The sequence below is a fragment of the Acinonyx jubatus genome, chromosome A3, assembly GCF_027475565.1.
Source record: "Acinonyx jubatus isolate Ajub_Pintada_27869175 chromosome A3, VMU_Ajub_asm_v1.0, whole genome shotgun sequence".
Lineage (NCBI taxonomy): Eukaryota > Metazoa > Chordata > Mammalia > Carnivora > Felidae > Acinonyx > Acinonyx jubatus.
Window position 1 is genome coordinate 89,651,198 of NC_069388.1, and position 21,036 is coordinate 89,672,233.

Below are 21,036 nucleotides of genomic sequence, written 5' to 3' on the forward strand. Positions count from 1 at the left end.
AGAAGAGTTGCAGAGTTGGGATCTGGGTAATATAAAAAAGTAATTTTGGACATGATGGGTTTAGGTGATTATGCTATATCCATTGGAGATTTTTAGATGGTGGGATATGGTTCTAGAGCTCAATCATCAGAGCTGGGTTGCAAATAGAGACTTGGGAGTCAGGTACAGATAAATAGTATTTGGAAAGACTTCTGGTCAATATGGAAAACAAAGCAGACACAGGAAAACCTCTGTCCTCTGTCTGTTAACTATCATCTATCTATCTATGCCAGATAATTTGGAATTAGTTTACTTTAAACATATAGTCAATATTTAAAATATAAAAGTAAATTTTTAGGGATCAGAAATGAAGAGAAAATCCTAAACCATTGTGCTGAGCTACATTGTAAACAAAGATCCAAGAGAGGAATAGGGAATCTTGTGGACGCTAACTTTTTATGTAAGGTCTAAAGTCAAGGATCTAAACTGAAACAGGACCCTCTGTACGAAGTTGGACCTCAGGAAGGGGTTGCCATATCTCTGAATGAGCATGAAGCAGACCACCTGTTCTGAGTCATTCTGGGAAAAGAGTAATTTCAGAGAAATCAGAACCTCAATCTAACGCTGCATAGATTTCCTTGTGATGGATGTCCTGTGGGAAACATTCCTGCTGAAAAAACAAAGCACATGAGGCAACAGCGTGAGGGTAGACAATCCCTAACATGAGAGTCAGAAAGCACAAAAAATGACAGAATTCACAGATAATAAAGCATTCTGGAAGAGACTTTAAATTTGTTTAAAAATTTACAGGAATGAGGGAAGGAATAAAATATATAAGACTAGTGTGGGACATTATGAATAAAGAACAAGTAGACAAAATAAATATTTAGAATAAAAAACATTTATTGAAATAAAAAAAATCTGAATAAATAGGTTAAACATAAGACTAGATAGCTAGAGAATTAGCCAACTGAAATATCTGAAGAAATGACTCAGAATGTAGCACAGAGGGATAAAGAGATGGAAAATATGAAAAAGAAAAGATATTTAGAACCTAATGAGTAGCTTTAATATACATCTAAACAGCATTCAAGGAGGGCCTAAAGAGGATAAGGGAGAGAGAATTTCTAAAGGAATATTGGTGAACAATTTTTCAATATTAAAAACTGGTGTGGGTCTTTAGAGAAAAATGATATGCCAAATCCTCAGCAGGATAAATCAAAGAAATCTATACTTAGACAACTTGTAATAAAATTTCAGCCATCATGGATATTGAGAAAACCTTAAAAGCTACCAAAGAGAAAGCACAGATTATTTATAAAGAAATGACATTCAGACTGACAGCAGATTTCTCATCAACAGCAGATGCCAGGGACAAAGAAAAACCATCTTCCCAGTGCTGAGGGAGGAAAGAAAACCCAGAACTCTATGTAAGATTAAATGATCACTCAAGAATAAGGGCTAAATAAGAATATTTTCATAAAGAAATTTATTGCCCACAGGCACATCCTCAAGCAATTGCTGAAGGATTCACTTCAGTAAGAAGTATATTGAAATCAGGAAAAAAATGGTGAGAAGAATAATCATTGAACAAAGATATTTGTAAAATGCAATCTGATAACTGACTAAAAAATATTTTTAAAAAGTTTTATTCAAAAATAAGGTGAAATTATGTTTTCAACAATAACATGGAATATGGGAGAAGTTTTCTTTGTGGAAATGCTCTAAGGTACTTATGCAGGGGGGTGATAGGTATAATTCTGGAGTAGAGTATGCACTTTACAATTTAAGGATGGCATGGAAGCAACCTCGGTATCCACTGATAGACCAACACACACAATGGAATATTACTCAGCCATAAAAAATGAGATCTTGCTATTTGTGACAACATGGATGGACCTAGAGGATATTATGCTATGTGAAATAAGTCAGACTAAGGAAGACAAATACCTTATGTTTTCACTCATATGTGGGAATATAAAAACCAAACCAACCAAACAAAAGAGCAGCATCAGACCTATAAATACAGAGAAAAAACTGATGGTTGCCAGAAGGCAGGGAGGTGGAGGATGGGCAAAATTGGTGAAGGGGAGTGGAAGATACAGACTTCTGATTATGGAATGAATAAGTCATGGGGATAGAAATCACAACATAGGGTATATAGTCAATGATATTGTAATAGTGTTGTATGGTGATAGATGGTACCTATACTTGTGGGCATGGCATAATGTATAGAGAAGTTGAATCACTGTGTTGTAAATCTGAAACTAATGTAACATGTGTCAACTACACTCAAAAATTAAAAAAAAAAATAACATAGAGTTTAAGGATGGCAACAAAAATGATATAAACAAAATGATTTCCAAAACAGTAAAGGAAAAAAAGGAAAAGGGAAAGAAAGGAATTAAATAAATTCAACAAATGACAGGGAGAGAGGAAAAAAATACATCATAAAAAACGCCAAGTAAAATGGTAGAAATAAGGGACGCCTGGGTGGTTCAGTCGGTTAAACAACCAACTTTGGCTCAGGTCATGATCTCACGGTTTGAGTTTAAGCCCTGCATCAGGCTCATTTCTGTCAGCACAGAGCCTACTTCAGATCCTCTGTAAATTAAAAAAAAATCATTAAAAAAAGAAATAGGGTCTGAGGTGCCTGAGTGGCTCAGTTGTTTAAGCATCCGACTCTTGATTTCAGCTCAGGTCATGATCTATCTCACAGTTTGTGAGTTCAAGCCCTGCACCAAGTTCTGTGCTGATGGTGCAGAGCCTGCTTGGGATCTTCTCCCTCTGCCCCTCCCCTGCTTATGCACACACACACTCTCTCTCTCAAAATAAATAAACTTTTTTAAAAACTTGGGAATTTATTCCAACATGATTGATGTATTAGGGGGTATTTGGAGCATAATAGAAAATTTACATTTACTTTTGTATGGTTCTGTCTGCAAGAAACACTGGATGGATACTGAAAAGGACACCCTACTGGGCCAAGCTGTGTAGGAGTACACGGGATGCAAGTGTTCCAAACATCCATCAGCTCCTCGGTTCACCCCAGGTGCTGTAAGCCACACCCATCCACACCTGCTTCCAGATGGCCCTCCTTCCACAGCGTCCTAAGAACTGCCACCCTCCTGACAGCTACTGCCACAAGCAAACTTCAGGTGTTTTCAAGGTAAAATGCCAAATCTTTTGCAGTATGTCTGTATTTCTTAACTGAATAAAACATATAAAACTGTGCTACTATGTTTTTCTATCTTTTAAAAAATATGCTACTGATGATGTTTTTGAGTATTGTTCCTCTAAACCCACTTTTCTCATAAGCCCTGTGATTTTTTTTAAAAAAAATTGTTACTACTTATTTATTTTTGAGAGCGTGAGCGTGAGTGGGGAGGGGCAGAGAGAGAGGGAGACGCAGAATCTGAAGCAGGCTCCAGGCTCTGAGCTGTTAGCACAGAGCCCAATGTATGGCTCAAACTTGAAATTGATGAGGTCATGACCTGAGCCAAAGTCAGACATTAACCGACTGAGCCACCCAGGAACCCCATAAGCCCTGTGATTTTTACTGCCATCACAGATTTTTACCATCACCATGTGGTAATTTTAACAATGTGTATGTCATATCACAGTAGAAGTCACTGTATATTTAAACATTACCAGAGTATAATAACATAAAAGGTTTAATATTAAAGGAATGAGCTATACTAGCAAAAATAAACCAAAAGAAAGTTGAGGTAACAATCTTAATATCAGACAAGGAAGAATTTAAAATAAAATGTATTAATAGAGTAAAGATGTTTGGGTTACAGGAAAAAATTGAGGGGTCAGTCTTTATTGGGAAGAACATCTCCACTGAAACTGGGAAGGAAGAGGTTAGGATGAGCCGGAATAAATGTGTCCCCAGGGGAGTAGGGGTGGATATTGGGGAAACTCCTGCCTGGTACCTGTATTCTGCCTTGGAAGCAGGAAGAAATCAATGTGGCAGTATGAACAATATCTCCCAAAGGTGTCCGTGTCCAAATCCCTGGAACATGTGAATATATTACCTTGTATGGCCAAAAGGACTTTGCAGATGTGATTAAGTTAAATGTTTTCATATGGGGATATTATCCTGGGTTATCCAGGTGGGCCCAATATAATCACAAGCGTCTGTAATTAAGAGGAAGGCCGTGGGAGCAAAGTCAGAGTGGGAGATGTGACCACAGAAACAAAGGTGGTAGTGATGTGAGAAGAGGGGCGGGAGGGAGGCCTTCAGAAGCTTTGAAAAGCAAGGAAACAAATCCTCTCCTGCAGTCTCCAAAAGGAACACAGCCCTGCCGGTATCTTGATTTGAGACTTCTGACCTCCAGAACTGTAAGAGAATACATTTATAGTGTTCATGTGAAGCCACTACCTCTGTGGTAATTTGTTACAGCAGTAGCAGAAAACGAACAACACCAGCTCCCGTATGTAAGAAGAAAGCCCTTATGACAAGGGCCTGAGGAAGGTGAAATGCTCACCGTAGAGACCAGGAGAGGAAGCTGGGGAGGGACACACACACAGGTTTCTAGGCAGCAACAAAGCCCAGCATATATTGGCAACCTTGAATGTATCACGAGACCAGTGGTTGTGCAGGAAAAGAAAAGGCAGAAAAGTGGGTTCATTCGGAACTGGAGTTTTTCTAGGCAAGTGTGGCAGAGGAATTCATAGGCAAGAGAGAACCGCAACATGCAGCCTCAGCTGGCTACAGGGTTTGTCTAGAAACCTCCTTTGATACTACAACTTGAGTAGTTGCGACAGAGAGTGTATGTCCCTCAAAATCTAAAATATTTTCAATCAGACCCTTTATGAAAAAACTTTGCCAAACCCTGCTCTGTGGTGTGGCTGCTTTGGCGAAGTTGAATGTGAAAATCTTCACTGGTCATATCCTTTCTTTTTCCTTCTGTTTTCCTCTCTTGGTTCTTCTGTCCCATTAAGTGGGTTGTTACTTTCTCTGTTGCCTCACCTGAGCTCAGAGCGGGTTAGTAGAACACCACACGCAGCAAGCATCCTGCTGCTGGCAGGAGGCCTGTTCTGTAGAAGCAGACCGACTGTCGACCTCTTCTGAGGAAGCTCCCCTGACCCCTGGGCTCTGTGTACTCTTCACATTTCTGAGGCAAGAAAACTCAGTCCATTCAGATCCCCCTTCACCTTTTCCGAGTCAAGTGACCCATATACTCATGTAAGGACAATGTCAAATCTCTCTCCCTACTCTAGATCTCTAGGCATCAAATTCTTTCCAAGATTCCCTGCTTCCTGATGCTCTCATCTGTGGGCTGTGATGCTCTTCTGATATGCGTCCTTCCCATGAGGAGAAAGACCCATAGCAGTTCTCTTTGCTGAGACTTCACAGAAAGTCTCAATCATTATACTTAAAGCCCACAGGCCTGAGAAGTCCTTTGGCTTGGGAGAAGCAAATAGCTCAGCCCTGGAAATTGGGAAGGAAAGGAAATTATTGTCAAATCCTGCTGTTTGCAGAATCTTTATTTGTTCAATAAATACTTACTGAAAACCTACTTTGTTCCCAGCACCCAGCTAAGTAATGAAAACATTGGGCTGAGCAAAACAAGAATGATGCCTTCCTTCAAGGAAGCTAGTGGACAAGACAGACATTGAAAAAGTGATCCCATAAATAGATTCATAATTATGAATCTCGATAACTGCTTTGAAGGAAGAGTCTGGGATGATATAAGAAAGCACAATTGAGAGCTGAGTGAGTCACACACATGCCCACAAACTGATTAATGCTTAAATCACTCAGTTTTGCCACTGTAATCCCTCTCTGAGAATATTTTTGAATTTGCTTTCAGCACCGTTTTTCTCATGAAAGCATCCTCTGCCCTGGCCATGTTCACCGAGGATATGCTGTATTAATATTTACAAGCGGTAGTAAGCCTCATAAGGTTAAACTTTTTGGAAACATCTGGCTTTTCACTCTAAAGTGATCCCAGGTTGAAGCTATGTTATCCTGAATTACTAAGCAGAACAAAAGGGACAAAGACTGTTCATCACTGATAAAATATTTCCTCCAGCGAACAAGCATGAGGATTCTTAGATATGTTTACAAGATGTTGTGGTTGGGGTGAGGGAAGGATAAGGGATAAAGGTGGGGGCACAGCTGGCTTCTGAACTAATTTCCCGGAAATATAAAGCTCAGTAGTAAATGACTGTGACAAAGCATCATTTCTTCATCAAACTGAAATGAATGAAAGTGAAGGTGATATTCTTTGAACCAGTCATTGTTACAGCCTTTGCTTTTTATTGCTGGGAGGAATTGTGCCATAATAATATAATAAAATAATATAATAATTTATATATACTCACTTGGCATATATAAATTATGATTATATGTATATATATAATCTCATATACATATATGTAATTATAATCATATATATATATCCACAGTGACTATACATGGAGGAGAATGGTGAAAAGGAAATATAATGTCTAAGATTAATCCAGGATTTCTGATTTTTAAAATAGTTTTAATTTATATTAATTGATTGTAAGTAAGAAAAATTATTTCCAATATATGTTTTGACCATTTGGGGAATTAAATTGCTAGTTCATATCACTTATCTATATTCTGCCAGGGGTTTCAGGTTTTCCTTGTTCCCTTATGTTAACTCATTCTAGATGGATAGATATAGATATAGATATAGATATGGATATAGATATATAGAGATAACATCATTTTATTACAGTCAAAAATACATTCAAAATGTTAGCCATCTTTTACAGTACAGTAGTATTAACTCTATGCACATTGTTGTGTAACAGATCTCTAGGACCTTTTCATCTTTCTAAGCTGAAACTCTATATCCATTAAACAACTCTCCTTTTTCTCCTCCCCCAAGTCCCTGACAATCACCATTCTACTTTCTATTTCTAGGAGTTTGACTATTTTATTTTTTTAGTTTTTTTTTTAATTTTTTAATTTTTACTTTTAATTTTTTTTAATGTTTATTTTTGAGAGAGACAGAGACAGAGTGTGAGCAGGGGTGGGGCAGAGAGAAAGGGAGACAGAATCCGGAACAGGCTTCAGGCTCTGAGCTGTTAGCACAGAGCCCGACGCGGGGCTCGAACTCACAAACCCTGAGATCATGACTTGAGCTGAAGTAGGACGCTTAACAGACTGAGCCACCCAGGTGCCCCTTTTAATGTTTATTTTTGAGAGAGAGAGAGAGAGAGACAGAGAAAGACACAGAGTGCCAGTGGAAGAGGGGCAGAAAGAGAGAGGGAGACACAGAATCTGAAGCAGGCTCTAGGCTCTGAGCTGTCAGCACAGGGCCTGATGTGGGGCTGGAATTCACAAACCATGAGATCATGATCTGAGCTGAAGTCAGACACTTAACCAACTGAGCCAGCCAGGCAGCCCTGAGTTTGACTATTTTAGATATCTCACATAAGTCACATCATTCAGGCTTTGTCTTTTTGTGATTGGCTTATTTCATTTAATATCCTCAAGATTCATCCATGTTATATATAGCATGTGAAAAGATTTCCTTCTTTGTTAAGGCTGAATAATATTCCATTGTATATATACCATGTTTTCTTTATCCATTGACCTGTTGATGACATTTAGGTTGCTTCCACCTCTTAGCTGTTGCAAATAATGTTGCAGTAAACATGGTTGTGCAAATATGTCATTATGATTCTGTTTTCGACTCTTTTTGATAAATACCTAGAAGTAGGATTGCTGGATTGTATGTTAATTCTATTTTAATTTTTTGACAAATGTCCATATTGCTTTCTATAGCAGCTGCATCATTTTACGTTCCCACCAGTAAATAGTGCACCAGGGTTTCAGTTTCTCCACATCCTCATCAACATTGTGGTTTTACAATTTTTTTTTTTTGTAATGGCTATCCTAATGGGTGTGAGGTGATCCCTCATTGTGGTTTTGATTTATATTTTTCTAATGAGTAGTGATATTGGAATCATTTTAGATGGTTGCTGGTCATTTGTGTATGTTTGGGGAAATGCCTGTTTTTTATGTTTTTTGTTTGTTTGTTTTTTCCTGTCTTTTAAATTGAAAAATTTTAATTATAGGAGTTCTCTGTATATTCTGGATATTAACCTCTTATCAGGTATATGGTTTGCAAATATTTTATTCCATTCCATAAGTTGCCTTTTTACTATATTGTTTCCTTTGCTGCAGAGAAGTTTTTATGTTTGATGTGGTCTCATTTGTCTATTTTTGCTGTTATTTTTTGCTTGTGTTTTTGATATCATATCGAAGAAATCATTGTCAAAGCCAATGTAATAAAGCTTCCCCCTATGTTTCCTTTTAGGAGTATTGTGGTTTTAGGCCTTACATTTAGATCTTTAATCTACTTTGTGTTAATTTTTGTACTTGGTATAAAATAAGGGTCCAACTTCGTTATTTTGCACTTGAATATCCAATTTTCTTAACCTTATTTGTTGGAAAGACTCCCCTTTCCCTATTCTGTAGCCTTAGCACCTTTGCCAAAGATCAGTTGACTGTATATGTGAGGATTTATTTTCAGGTTCTCTACTCTGTTATGCTGGTCTATATGTCTGCCTTTATGCCAGTATCATATTTTTGTGATTACTGTAGCTTTGTAATATGTTTTAAAATCAGGAAGTGTGAGGCCTCCAGCTTTGTTTTGCTTTCTTAAGATTATTTTAAATGTTTAGCGTCCTCTGAGATTACATATGAATTTCAGGATTTTTTTTTCTATTTCTACACAAAACATCAATGGAATTTTGGTAGGAATTACATTAAATCTATAGATCATGTTGGGTAATATGGCTACTTTAACAATATTAAATCATCCAGTCCATGAATGTAGGATATTTCTATTTATTTGTGCCTTATTTAATTTCTTTCAGCAATGTTTTGTAGTTTCAGAGCACACATTTTTGCCTCCTTGATTAAACTTTCTCCTAAATATTTTATTTTTTTTGAATGCTATTATAAATGGAATTTTTTCTTAATTTTTTTCAGATTATTCAGTTTATAGAAATGCAACTGAATTTTGCATATTGATTTTATATCCTACAACTTTGCTGAACTTTTTTATAGTCTAACAGGTTTTTTTGTGGAATATTTGGGATATTCTACATGCATACAAGATCATGTCACCTGTGAACAGAGATAATATTACTTCTTCCTTTCCTATTTTGATGCCTTTTATTTCTTTTTCTTAGCTAATTGTTTTGGCTAGGTCTTCCAGTAATATGTTGAATGGAAGTGGTAAGAATGGGTATCCTTGCGTTGTGATCTTAAAGAAAAATCTTTCAATGTTTCACCATTGAGTATGATGTTAGTTGTGGACTTTCCATATATGTATGACTATACATAATGTGGTAATTTCCTTGTATTCCTAGTTTGTTGAGTGTTTTTATCATGAAGAATGTTGAATTTTGCCAAATGCTTTTTCTACATTGAGATAATCATGTGGTTTCTTTTTCGTTCTGTTAATGTGGTTTATTACATTGATTGATTTTTGTGTGTTGAACCATCCTTGCACTTCAGGAATAAATTGTACTTGGTCATGATGTACAATCTTTTTAATATGTTGTTGAATTTGATTGAAGTATTTTGTTGATGATATTTTTTATCAATATTCATCAGAGATATTGGTCTATAGTTTTTTGTTTGGGCAGTATCTGTCTGATTTTAGTATCAGGGCAATACTGGTCTCATCTACTGAGTTTGGAATTGTATTTCCTATTCAATTTTTTGAAAGAGTTTTATATGGTGGATTCACTGGTGAGTTCTACCAAACATTTAAGGAGGAATTAATACCCATCATCTGTGACTCCAAAGAAAGAGTATAGATTTTTCTATTTCTTCATGATTCATTCTTGGTAAGTTTATGTTTCTAGAAATTTATCCATTTTTTTCCTAAACTATCTAATTTGTGGACACATAATTGTTCATAGTTGACTGTTATGATCCTTTTCATTTCTATGGCATCAGTTATAATGTCTCCTCCTTCATTTCTGATTTTTGTTATTTTGAGTATAGTTTTTCCTAGTCTAGCTAAGAAATTATTGGTTTTGTTTATCTTTTCAAAAAATCAACTTTTCATCTCACCGATTTTTTCCCCATTGTGTTTCTATTCTCTATTTCATTTATTTCTGCCCTAATATACATTATTCCTTTCTTCTTCTAACTTTGGTTTAGTTTGTTCTTCTTTTTTCAGTTCACTGTGAAAGAAAATTTTATAGCATTAAGTAAAAGGTAATTTAGAGAGTTCAATAAATGGAAGCTACTTGATCATTTTTATAGTCTATGAAAAGAGATAATGATACAAGTTGAATCACAAATCAGTGAAGAAGAGATTCAATAAATGGCTCTAGAACAATGGATTAATTATTAGGGGAAAAATCAATTTATACCTTTACCTCATATTACAAAACAAAACACATCCCAAAAGAATTAAAAAGTTAAGTGCAAAAAATAACTTCCAATAGTAAAATTCCAATTAAAAGCAAGAAAAAATAAGAATGCAGCCAATGCTATTTTTATTTGATGTTGCTCTAGAAACGCTAGTCAATAAACTATAATGAACCTTAAGTGAAGTTGAATACTGGAAAAGGAAAGTCAAAATATGAAAAAAATATTGACAAAACAAATTAACTATAAATTATGAGAGCATAAAAAATAGAAGAATAGTTAGTATTAATATGAGTTGAGTAAAGTAGCCAGATATAAGATAAATATTTTTAAAAAATCAATTGCTTTCCTATAAATCAGTAGTAATATAAATATATAATGGGAATAGATGCCACTCTTAATTGCAATGGCAGTGAACATACACGCAGAGAGATTAGTTAGAAATAACTTTAACAAAAAGTGTGGGAATTACTAAAAAGTCTTTATAATTTTACTGATTATTACAATGGAATTAGGAAAACTAAATAACAGTGTAATTTTATCCTGAAATTACTCTACAGTAATTGTAATCAAATTTGCAATGAGTTGTTTTGAAACTTGTCAAAATAATTCTAAGTTAACCTGGAAGAAAAAACATGAAAATACTAAATGAGAAATCTTCAGGGGAAAAAGACAGCAATGAATGGGAATGGGAATGTGTGGAAGGGTGGTTGGTAACACGGAAGAGTAAAACATGTTATTAAGCTACAATAATCAGTGTGAAACTGCTGCAATAATTGTTAGATTAATAACATAGACACAAAAATGGACACAAAATGCATTATGATAAAGGAAAAATCACAAACTAATGATAAAAGAATAAATGAATTTTTCAAGAAGTGATGTGAGGAAGATTGATTAATTGGGGAAAGAAAGTTAGATTCTTAACTTATGGTTCTACATCCCCAAATGCAACATTTTAACTACAAGAACTTCAACAATAAAATAATCAGAATAAAACAAAGGTGTACATTTGTTAGGTCTTATATGGAGAGTATCTTATTAAACAGGATTCAAAAATGTTACAAGCCTTATATAAAAATACATAGGAAAAAAGATAGGGGGAGATATACCAAATATTAGCAGTGTCTATCTAAATGGTAGATATTGGGTAATTTCAGTATTTTTCTTGATACATTTCTATAGTGTTCAAATTTTCTACAATGAGCATGATTTACTTTGATTATGTAATAAAGTTTTTTATATAAAAATAATCACAATAAACATTATTTATAAATGTTAAGTGAAAATTCAAAATATAAATGTAAAATTAAGAAGTATAAAATATAGAGGGGAAATTATTTCCAACCTAGAATTCTATATCCAGCAATATCGTCAATAGAATATAAAGTAATTAAATTAATTTCAGAATTCAAAAGGTTGATAAAGTGTGTCTGGCTGATAGAGTTGGGTAAGTACTGGCTAATTCATCAACCCATTGCTTAGTCTCCTTGGCCCTCATTATGTCTCTACATTTATCCTAAGGGGAGGATATCAGTATCTGATGAGTTCATGCAGCTTCAAAGGCTTTTCTATTAATGGATTCATTAACCTCAAGTAAAACGCAGGATAGGGCCTGGTCTGCTTTTTAGGTTTGTAGTAGCCTGGAAAGATGATTGTTCCAAGGATCAGAGGGAGTGAGTTCTATACCAACTCTTCCAATACAAAGCTGTGTAATCTTGGGTAATTTGTTATTTTCTGTTCTTATCTTTTTCTCCTTGGCTAAATACAGTTAAAACTACCATAATAAAATTCTATAACTTGTAAATTAGTTTGCATATTACTTTCAAAACCATAAAGCCCTGTAAAAAAAAAATGACTATTGAAAATTTTCTATCTACTCAGATACCGTCTTGCCACATAAATCTTCCTACTGACTTCTGAAAGGAATTATGCAAATGTTTTCAGTAACAGTTATTTAAAAATTGCTGGATCTGAGGAGAGTTGTTATCTAGAGACAATGTTTTATTTATAATATTTGGGATTAATTAAGATGGAAACTGATCGTGAAATGGGCCAAGTCTAATTTACACCTCTTTCATTAGTATTATGGAATTACAGAAGTATGGTTTTCTTGGATCTCTGGTGCCTCTAGGATTGTTAGTTAATGGATGGGCTTAGTTTCAGGGATGCTCGAATTTAATGAGTAGCTGCATTATACAGGGACTTAGTCAGGCCTTCACCTATGTATTTCTACAACCTAAGAGAGTGCAGGGAAGTCAGCTACAACTAGGAGTGCATGTGTGCTTACCAGCAGAGGATTAAAAACCAATTTCACACCTGATAAATAAGGTACAACTGATCTGATTACACTATAAAGATTTCAAACAGCCCTTCCCTTTCTAAGGCCACATTTCTTTGTCAAAGGTAGGGAACATCACAGTCTTGCTTTCTTAGCAGCAGTTCATGTAGAAGAACAAATATACACAGGGGCTAAAAGTTTTAGAGCCAGGCACACCTGGACTTAATGTTTTAGCTCTGCCAAACACAAGCTGTATAAACACAGGCAAGTTAACCACTCTGAGCCTCAATTCACTCATCTGTAAATTGGGAATGATATTGCTATTATCTTCCTCAAGGGCAGTTTGGAGGGGTAAAGGAGATAATGTGTATGTGTTGAGCACTAACTACATTGATCACATACATGATAGTAATAGCAATATAATACCCACCTACCTAAATATCTCATTTGTAGTATCTACACTTCCCATGATGCATAGTAAGTGTTCAGTAAGTATTTGTTGAATGAAAGAAATCTAGTAACTTCTTCCTCTCTTTGCCCCTTCAGATAAGGGACTGATAATAGCTCCTCTTGACTGCTATCCCAGGTTACTGTCCTCTCTAACAGGTTTCCTTAAATTCTGCTCACTCTTGGTAAATAGTCTCCCTCTCTTTTTAAGACTCCTCAGTTTACCCCATTTGAGTTTGCTCCTGTTTTCTGCCAGGACTCTATCTGACACAGCAAGTCTATAATACAGAAAAAATATTTATGGTTTCAAATTTTCCAGTAATTCTCTGATTTACAAGACGGTAGACTGAAGACCTTTGGACAAATTGTTCCTCAGCTCTAGGAAACCCACCTGAAAGGGCCTCTCACTGGTAGGCAAGGGTCAAATGAAGACCTTATGCTGAGAGGTGTCCTCACATTATTTAAAATAGACCAAAATCTTGGGGTGGGGGATAATTAAATGTTCCACAATAGGAAATTAGTTAGATATATTGGGGTACATCCACTGGTGAATTACCAGAATGTCAAGGTTTCAGCACTAGTAAATTATGTTAATCCAGACAGAAAGTACAGACATGGTTTCCCTTTCACCCAGAGAGATGAATGTGGGAAAAATTTCAGGGAAGTCCAAGGTACTGAGCACATGGTTAAGGGTTCCTGTGTTGAAAATGGTGACTCTGAGTCCTGACACCCCAGAATAGGTAAGAGAAACAGCAGAGTCTACTGCTACACCAGGGAATCTCTGTATTTTTAGTTCTCATGCGTGGGAAATGAATAATGACTTTCAAAATGAATGATTTGGGTAGCATGGAAATCTTTAGTATCTATAAGCCCATTTTCATAAGGACCTGTAGGCATCAGAGATCCAAACATGAAAATACATGATGACAAAATCCACGAGGGCAGGGATATTATTCACTGAAAAATCTGCAGCAATACTTTTTGAAAAATGCATTCTCCATGTATTTTAGTATCTGTGTCTTCTACTAGAATGTCAGTCCCCTATGAGGGCAGAGATCTATGACTGTTTTTTTTCACTACTATATCCACTGTGCCTCAGTATCAGGTACACAGTAGAGGCTTAATAAATGTTTGTTGGAAGAACAACACTTTTTATACATTCTTTTTCAATTAAAACAATTTTCTAATAACTTTTTAAAGAGCTTTATTGGTATGTAATTCACATACCATAAAATTCACTCACTGTAAATACACAATTCAATGGCTTATAATATACTAACAGACTTGAACAACCATCACTATGATCAATTTTAGAATGTTTTCATCAGCCCCAAAGGAAACCCCTTACCCATTAGCAGTTACTTCCATTCTCCCTTTTCTCTTGTCCCTGGAAACCACAATTTGCCTTCTTTTTCTATGTATTTGCTTATTGAGGGAATTTAATATAAATGGAATCGTATGAGACCTTTGTGACTGGCTTCTTAATTTAACCATGTTATAGCATGTATCAGGACTTCATTCTTTTTTTTGCTGAATAATATCCCATTATATGAATATACTGCATTTTGCTTATCCTTCATTTGATGGAATATTTGGGTTATTTCATATTTCTTTCAGTTTTATTAAAAATAATTGTTTTGTAACATTGTATAAGTTTAAGGTATATAATGTGATGATTAATACATGAATATAATGTGAAATACCACAGTAAATTAGTTAACCCATTCTTTACCTCACGTAATTACCATTTCGTTGTTCTTGTTCTTGTTTTTGTTCTTATTAGTATGTTGAGAACATTAGCAACTTTCAAGTATGTAATACAGTGTTTTTAGAGTCACCATGCTGTACGTTAGATCCCTAGAACTTATTCATACTATAATTAAATGTCTGTACCTTTGACCAATATCTCCTCATCCCCCCCACCTTCTGATAATCAGCATTCTACTGTTTCTATAAGTGCTATGTTTTTATATTCCACATATAACTGAGATCATGGTTTTATCTTTCTTTAACTTATTTCACCTAGCATAATGCCCTCAAATTTCATCCATTTTGTTGCAAGTGGCAGGACTTCCTTCTTTTTTATGGCTGAATACTGTTACATTTTGTGTGTGTCTCTGTGTGTGTGTGTGTGTGTGTGTGTACAAAATGGAATATATATAATATATAGTCAGTGTTTACATATTTAACGTCTTCTTTATCCACTCATCCATAAGTGTACACTTAGGTTGTTTCATGCTTTGGTTATTGTGAATGATACTGCCATGGACACGGGAGTGCAGATATTTCTTTAAGATAGTGATTTTATCTCCTTCAGTTATATACCCAGAAGGGGAATTGCTGGATCATATGGTAGAATCCTTGTATGTGACAAGTTCCTTTTCTTTTGCTGCTTTCAAGATTTTCTCTTATCTTTGGCTTTTTTAAAATAAAGTTTATTTATTTATTTTGAGAGAGAGAGAGAGAGAGAGTGAGAGTTCACATATGCATGAGCTGGGGAGGGACAGAGAGAGATGGAGAGAGAGAATCCCAAGCAGGCTCCATGCTGACAGATCTTATGAAACATGAGATCATGACCTGAGCCAAAGTCAAGAGTTGAACACTTAAATGACCTAGACAGGTGCCCCTGTCTTTGGCTTTTTAACTCTGATGTGTCTGAGTCTAGATCTCCCATATTTATGCTATGGAGTCTGCTGAGTTTTTGGCATGTGTAGATTAATGTGGCTTCTTTTTTTCAATTTGAGAAGTTTTCAGCCATTATTTCTTTGAATATTCTTTCTGCTAATTTTTCTCTCTTCTTTCCTCTATTATGAATATGTTTTAGTGCTTAATGATGTCTCATATTTCTCTGAGACTCTGCTCTTTTTTCTATCTCCATTATTTCTTTCTGTTCTAAATGCTTAATCTCTATTCTTCTATGTCCAACTTTGCTGATTCTTTTGTCTGCCAACTCAAATCTACTGTTGAGCCTTCTAGTGAATTTTTTCATTTTTGCTTCTGTAGTTTTCAGTTCTAAAATTTCCATTGTTTTTGTTTTATAATTTCTCTTTACTGACATTACCTATTTCATGAGACATTGTCATCTCCTTTCTCTTAATTCTTTAATCATGGTTTCCTTTAATTTTTTGAACATGTTTATAATACCTGCTTTGTCTGCTAAGTCCAACATCTGGGCTCTCTCAAAGGTTGTTTCTACTGCTCACTTTTTCCTGTATAGGTCACACTTCCTTGTTTCTTTTCATTTGTCATAGTTTTTGTTGAAAGGTGGACATTTAGATAACATACTGTAGCAATTTTGATACTGATTAACCCCCTATGTACGTGCATGCACACACACACACACACACACACACACACACTTCCACTGAACACAGGGGCTTGGTGGTGTTATGTGCTTCCTTGTTTATTTAGTGATTTACCTGGACAATTTCAGTCTATTTCCCTCTGTGGGCAGCCTCTGATATTGCACCTCAGGGGACGTAGTCTTGGTCATGCACATCCTAGGGTGACCATGGTTTTAGTATGGTTCTCTTTGACAGTTTATTTCCCAGATCCCTCTGTTAAGGTGCCTCTATTGGTATCGCATCCAGCTCTAAGCCCCCACTAAATGCCAGCTGTTGCTCTATTGTTTTCAGCAGTGCTATAGATCAAACAGTGAAGCTATAAGTTGCTTCACAGTCTTATCTACTTCAATACAGGTGCCTTTGAAAGGATAGTTTTGAAGACAATCTTTGAGGCTTATATCAATTCCAGCAGGGTTCTATCTAGATATCTCTTCTATTGGTTCTCTAGCTAAACTTATAGCTGCTCTAAAGTTGAATTGGTTGTTCTCATTGTTTTGACAACATCCTTGGGCTTGAACTTCCACATTCTGTTCCAAATAAATTCAGTTCCCTTGGTCGGGAACTGAAAAGCTTTCTGTTTTTATGGTCTGCATTTCCCCCTAGACAAAATTTCTACACCACTGTTCCAGGGCTGGATGTGGGGACAGTGGGCCACTTCTCTTGGAATGACACCCTTGCTTTATGAATGGGACATTGTGTGGGGACATTAACTCTGGTCTTCCTGACATCCCTCTTCTGGAATGAAACTTCGACCCTGTGAGCAAGCTGGAATAATTGGGCCCAGTATTCTCATCCTGATACACAATAGACTTCCCTATAAGTGGGGACTAAATGGAAGAAGAGAGCTCCAGATCTCTCAGCTGCTCTTGCCTAGAATAGAGCTTCTGCAACAGGAAGCCTGGAGTTAACAGTAGGGATGGTTGGTGGCCTATTTCTCCTGGGATGATATCATAGTCATGGACTTGGAGCTAGAGAAGAGGCAACCTATGTTCCTGGCTTCACCTGCCCATAGTGGAAGCTCCCATCATGCCAAGCTGGGGGACAGAGGAGGAGCAGGTCATGGATCAAATGCCACAAGTTCTCACTCTTCTTACCAACATATCAAATTTTCTTGAATGGATGTTTCTCTATTTGCCATATGCCCTTGGGACAATTTCTAGAGACTTGAAAAAGAATTTTTTAATAGTTGTCACCAGTTAACAGTTATTTTCCTGAGGAGAGAGTTTGCAGAACAACTCACATTGCCATTCCAGAAACCCTAATAACTATGTGTTAAGAAAGATGTTGATACTGTTTCAAATTTCACATATTCACAAAAGTTATAGGAGAGGGGAAATGCCAACAAAGACAATCATAGGAGAGGCTAATTACATGGAAGATATGCAGAGGATTGCACACACACACTTTAGATTGTATTTCTAAAATGTGTGGCCTCATTTTATTAGCCCTTCTCTGTTATTCAAGAAGCCTCAGGGTATCATAAGACCAGATTGTTATAATAATATCAACCAACATTTGTGTGGCACTTAACAGTGTTAGTCTTTTCATTTACATAATCTTATGGCTGCTATATGATACTAAACTTTGCTCATGATGGAGTCTTTCAGGCTTTGTCATCTCTGCCTTATCTTTTTCTGCATCTGCTTTGCATATAGTACTAAGAAGAGTGAATTTAAACCCTGAGAGAAGAAATGGCTATGCCATCCTTTAGTAATTTATTTTTCCTTTCTAAAGCATATGGTTTATTGGTATATGCACACAATGTACACAGCATTATATGTGAATTTATGTATGATTTATTCATACTGCACTTTGTTTCATCAAGAATGTAAGGCAACTTTCAGAATCTTGTACAACAAAATAAAATAAATAAAAAGAGACAAAGGGAAATATCAGTGTAAAAAAAAGTAAGCTGGTGTGCCTGGGACTGTCCTGCTTGTAGCATTGAAAGCCCACATCCAGGGATATCCCTGAGTCCCAGGCAAACCAAGATAGTCGGCCATCTTAATAATACAAGCAAACCGTTTTTTGGCTCTTTCAGTTTACTGAACCCTGTTCTAAGCACTTTATATCTACTATCTCATTTTATACTCCCAATGACCCTTTGAAAGAAGTTATTACTTTCATGCCTACTTTTTAAGAGGAAACTGAATCACAAAAATGCTAAATAATTTGTTCAAAGTCACACATCTATTAAATGGCAGGGCTGGGATACAAAGCCAGGACCCTGAGCTCCAAAACTGAAGTTCTCTACCACAAGCCATAAAATGCATTGAGGTCCTCCATAAGTGCTCTAAATTTTGCTCTAAGTTTCCAAGTAGTCAAAGTAAAGAGGAAAATGTGATCAGTTACAAAATTTACATTGTCCATAAAATAAACCACTTCTAGGAGCACAGTAATCTCTAGTGCTAAGACCATCTATTTGCTCAATAAATATTTACCAAGTTCTTATTAAATATTATTTTTTAAACGTTTATTCATTTTTGAAAGACAGAGAGAGACAGAGCACAAGCAGGGGTGGGACAGAGAGAGAGGGGGAATCTGAATCTGAAGCAGGCTCCAGGCTCTGAGCTGTCAGCACAGAGCCTGATGTGGGGCTTGAACCCACAAAACATGAGATCATGACCTGAGCTGAAGTCAGACGCTTAATTGACTGAGCCACCCAGGCACCCCTACCAAGTTCTTATTATAAACAGGCATCATTCTAGGTGCCAGAGATATGACAGTGGATAACACAAATGAAACCTCTACCCTTGTGGACCTGACATGCCACAGAGACATTTCAGAGATATGTCATAGAAAGAAGAAAGCAGGAGGAGGATGGGAGCTTCTGGGGAGTGAGGAGGCTACAATTTTAAGTAGGATGGTAAGGGTATAACTCAATGAGAAGATGTTATTTGAGGAAGGTCTTGAAGGGTGAAAGAGAGTCTTTGTTTTAGGTGGAAGAAACAGCAGGGACAAGGGCCTTCCTTCAGTGGTGTCAGAAAGGGCCCTGGTGAGTCTGAGGCACTTTGAGTAGAATAAGTCAAGGGAAGAAGAGTAAGATACAAGATCAGAGAGGACATGAGATAATGCAGGTCTTTGTTAGGCATTGTACAGACTTTGGCATTTATGGTAAATGAAATGTGGGTTTGATAGAGGAGTGATATGACTTGGCTTCTATTTTAAAAGGATATCTCTAATTGTTATACTACAAATTGATGTAAGAAGGAAAGGGGAATCAGGGAAATTAAGAATAAGGCTATATCAATCACCCAGGTGAGAGATGAGAGGACTTGGACCAACAAGGTAACAGGTGTGATGAGAACATATTTTGTCAATATAATTTTGGAGGTAAAGTCAATAGGATTTGTTGATGGGTTGGATGCAGGGTGTGAAAGCCCTGGGACAAGCCCCAACTCCAAGATTTGGGGGTAGCTGAAAGTATGGGATAGCCACTAACTAAAACGAGGAAGCCTACAGGGGTCAGGTGGTCAGGTTTATGGACAAAGATCAGAAGTTCAATTCTGGACAATTTGAGTTTCAGGTGTTTGCTAGAGTCCAACTAGAGATGCTTAATAATGGAAATGTAATTCTGTAAGTGGGAGAGAGATTTGAGCTGGGAATAAAAATTTAAGAATCACCAGCATATAAATTATATTTAAAAGCATGAAACTCAATGAGATCACCATGAAATGAAGTGAAATATAAAATGGAAGTGGTCCTGAACCCTTGGCCCATCCAATACTAAGAATCAGGGAGAAGATGAAGATCTAGTAAAAAAGGCAAAGAAGGAGTAGCCAGTGATGTAGGAGGAAACCAAGCTGGACAAGATGCTCTGAAGGCCACAGGAAGAAAGAGTTTCAAGGAAGGGAGAATGATCAACTATGTCAAATACAACTATTGGAAAGATTAGAATAGGGACTGAGAATTGACTATTGGAATTAGCAACATGGAAGTCATTGGTCATCTCAATAAGAACAGTCTCAGGAGAGTGGAGAGGTCAACAGTTTTACGACTGAACAAGAAATTAATGATATAGACCAGGGTTCAGCAAACTGTGGTCTAAGTTTGGCTTGCAATCTGACATTGTAAATAAAGTTTTATTGGAACACTGTCAAGCCTATTCATTTATGTGTCTCTGACAATTTTTGCATTACAATGGCAGAGTTAACAGAGCCCACTGGCCTGCAAAGCATAAAATACTTCTTGTCTGGAATTTTACAAAAAACGTTTGCTAACCTATGCCATAGACAATAATCTTGAGTTTTATTTCAAAAGGGGGCAGAAATTAGGCTGTATTAGGGAAATAAAGTGGAGTCAAGAGAAGAATTTATCCTGAAGAGAAAGACTATAATGTACTGAACTACATCTTTAGCTACAACTCTAGGAGAAATACAGCACTGGGTTTTAAAGGGCTATTTCTTATAACTGATACCACAGAAGTACAATTGTAAGAGAATATTATGAAAAACTATATGCCAACAGGTTGGATAACCTAGAAGAAATGGATAAATTTCTAGAAACATATAACCTACCAAACTGAAGCAGGAAGAAATAGAAAATTTGAATAGACTGATTACCAGCAAGGAGATTAAATCAGTAATTAAAAACTCCCAACA

General features: G+C 36.2%; 1 long non-coding RNA gene across 1 annotated transcript in view; it reads left to right on the forward strand.

The window, feature by feature from the left end:
• Positions 1–21,036, forward strand: part of LOC113603154 (uncharacterized) — a 92,045-nt gene that overhangs the window by 10,115 nt on the left and 60,894 nt on the right. Inside the window, exon 2 of the long non-coding RNA XR_003424694.2 lies at positions 2,926–3,148. This is a non-coding gene — a long non-coding RNA (uncharacterized LOC113603154). The remainder of the gene's footprint in view (positions 1–2,925; positions 3,149–21,036) is intronic.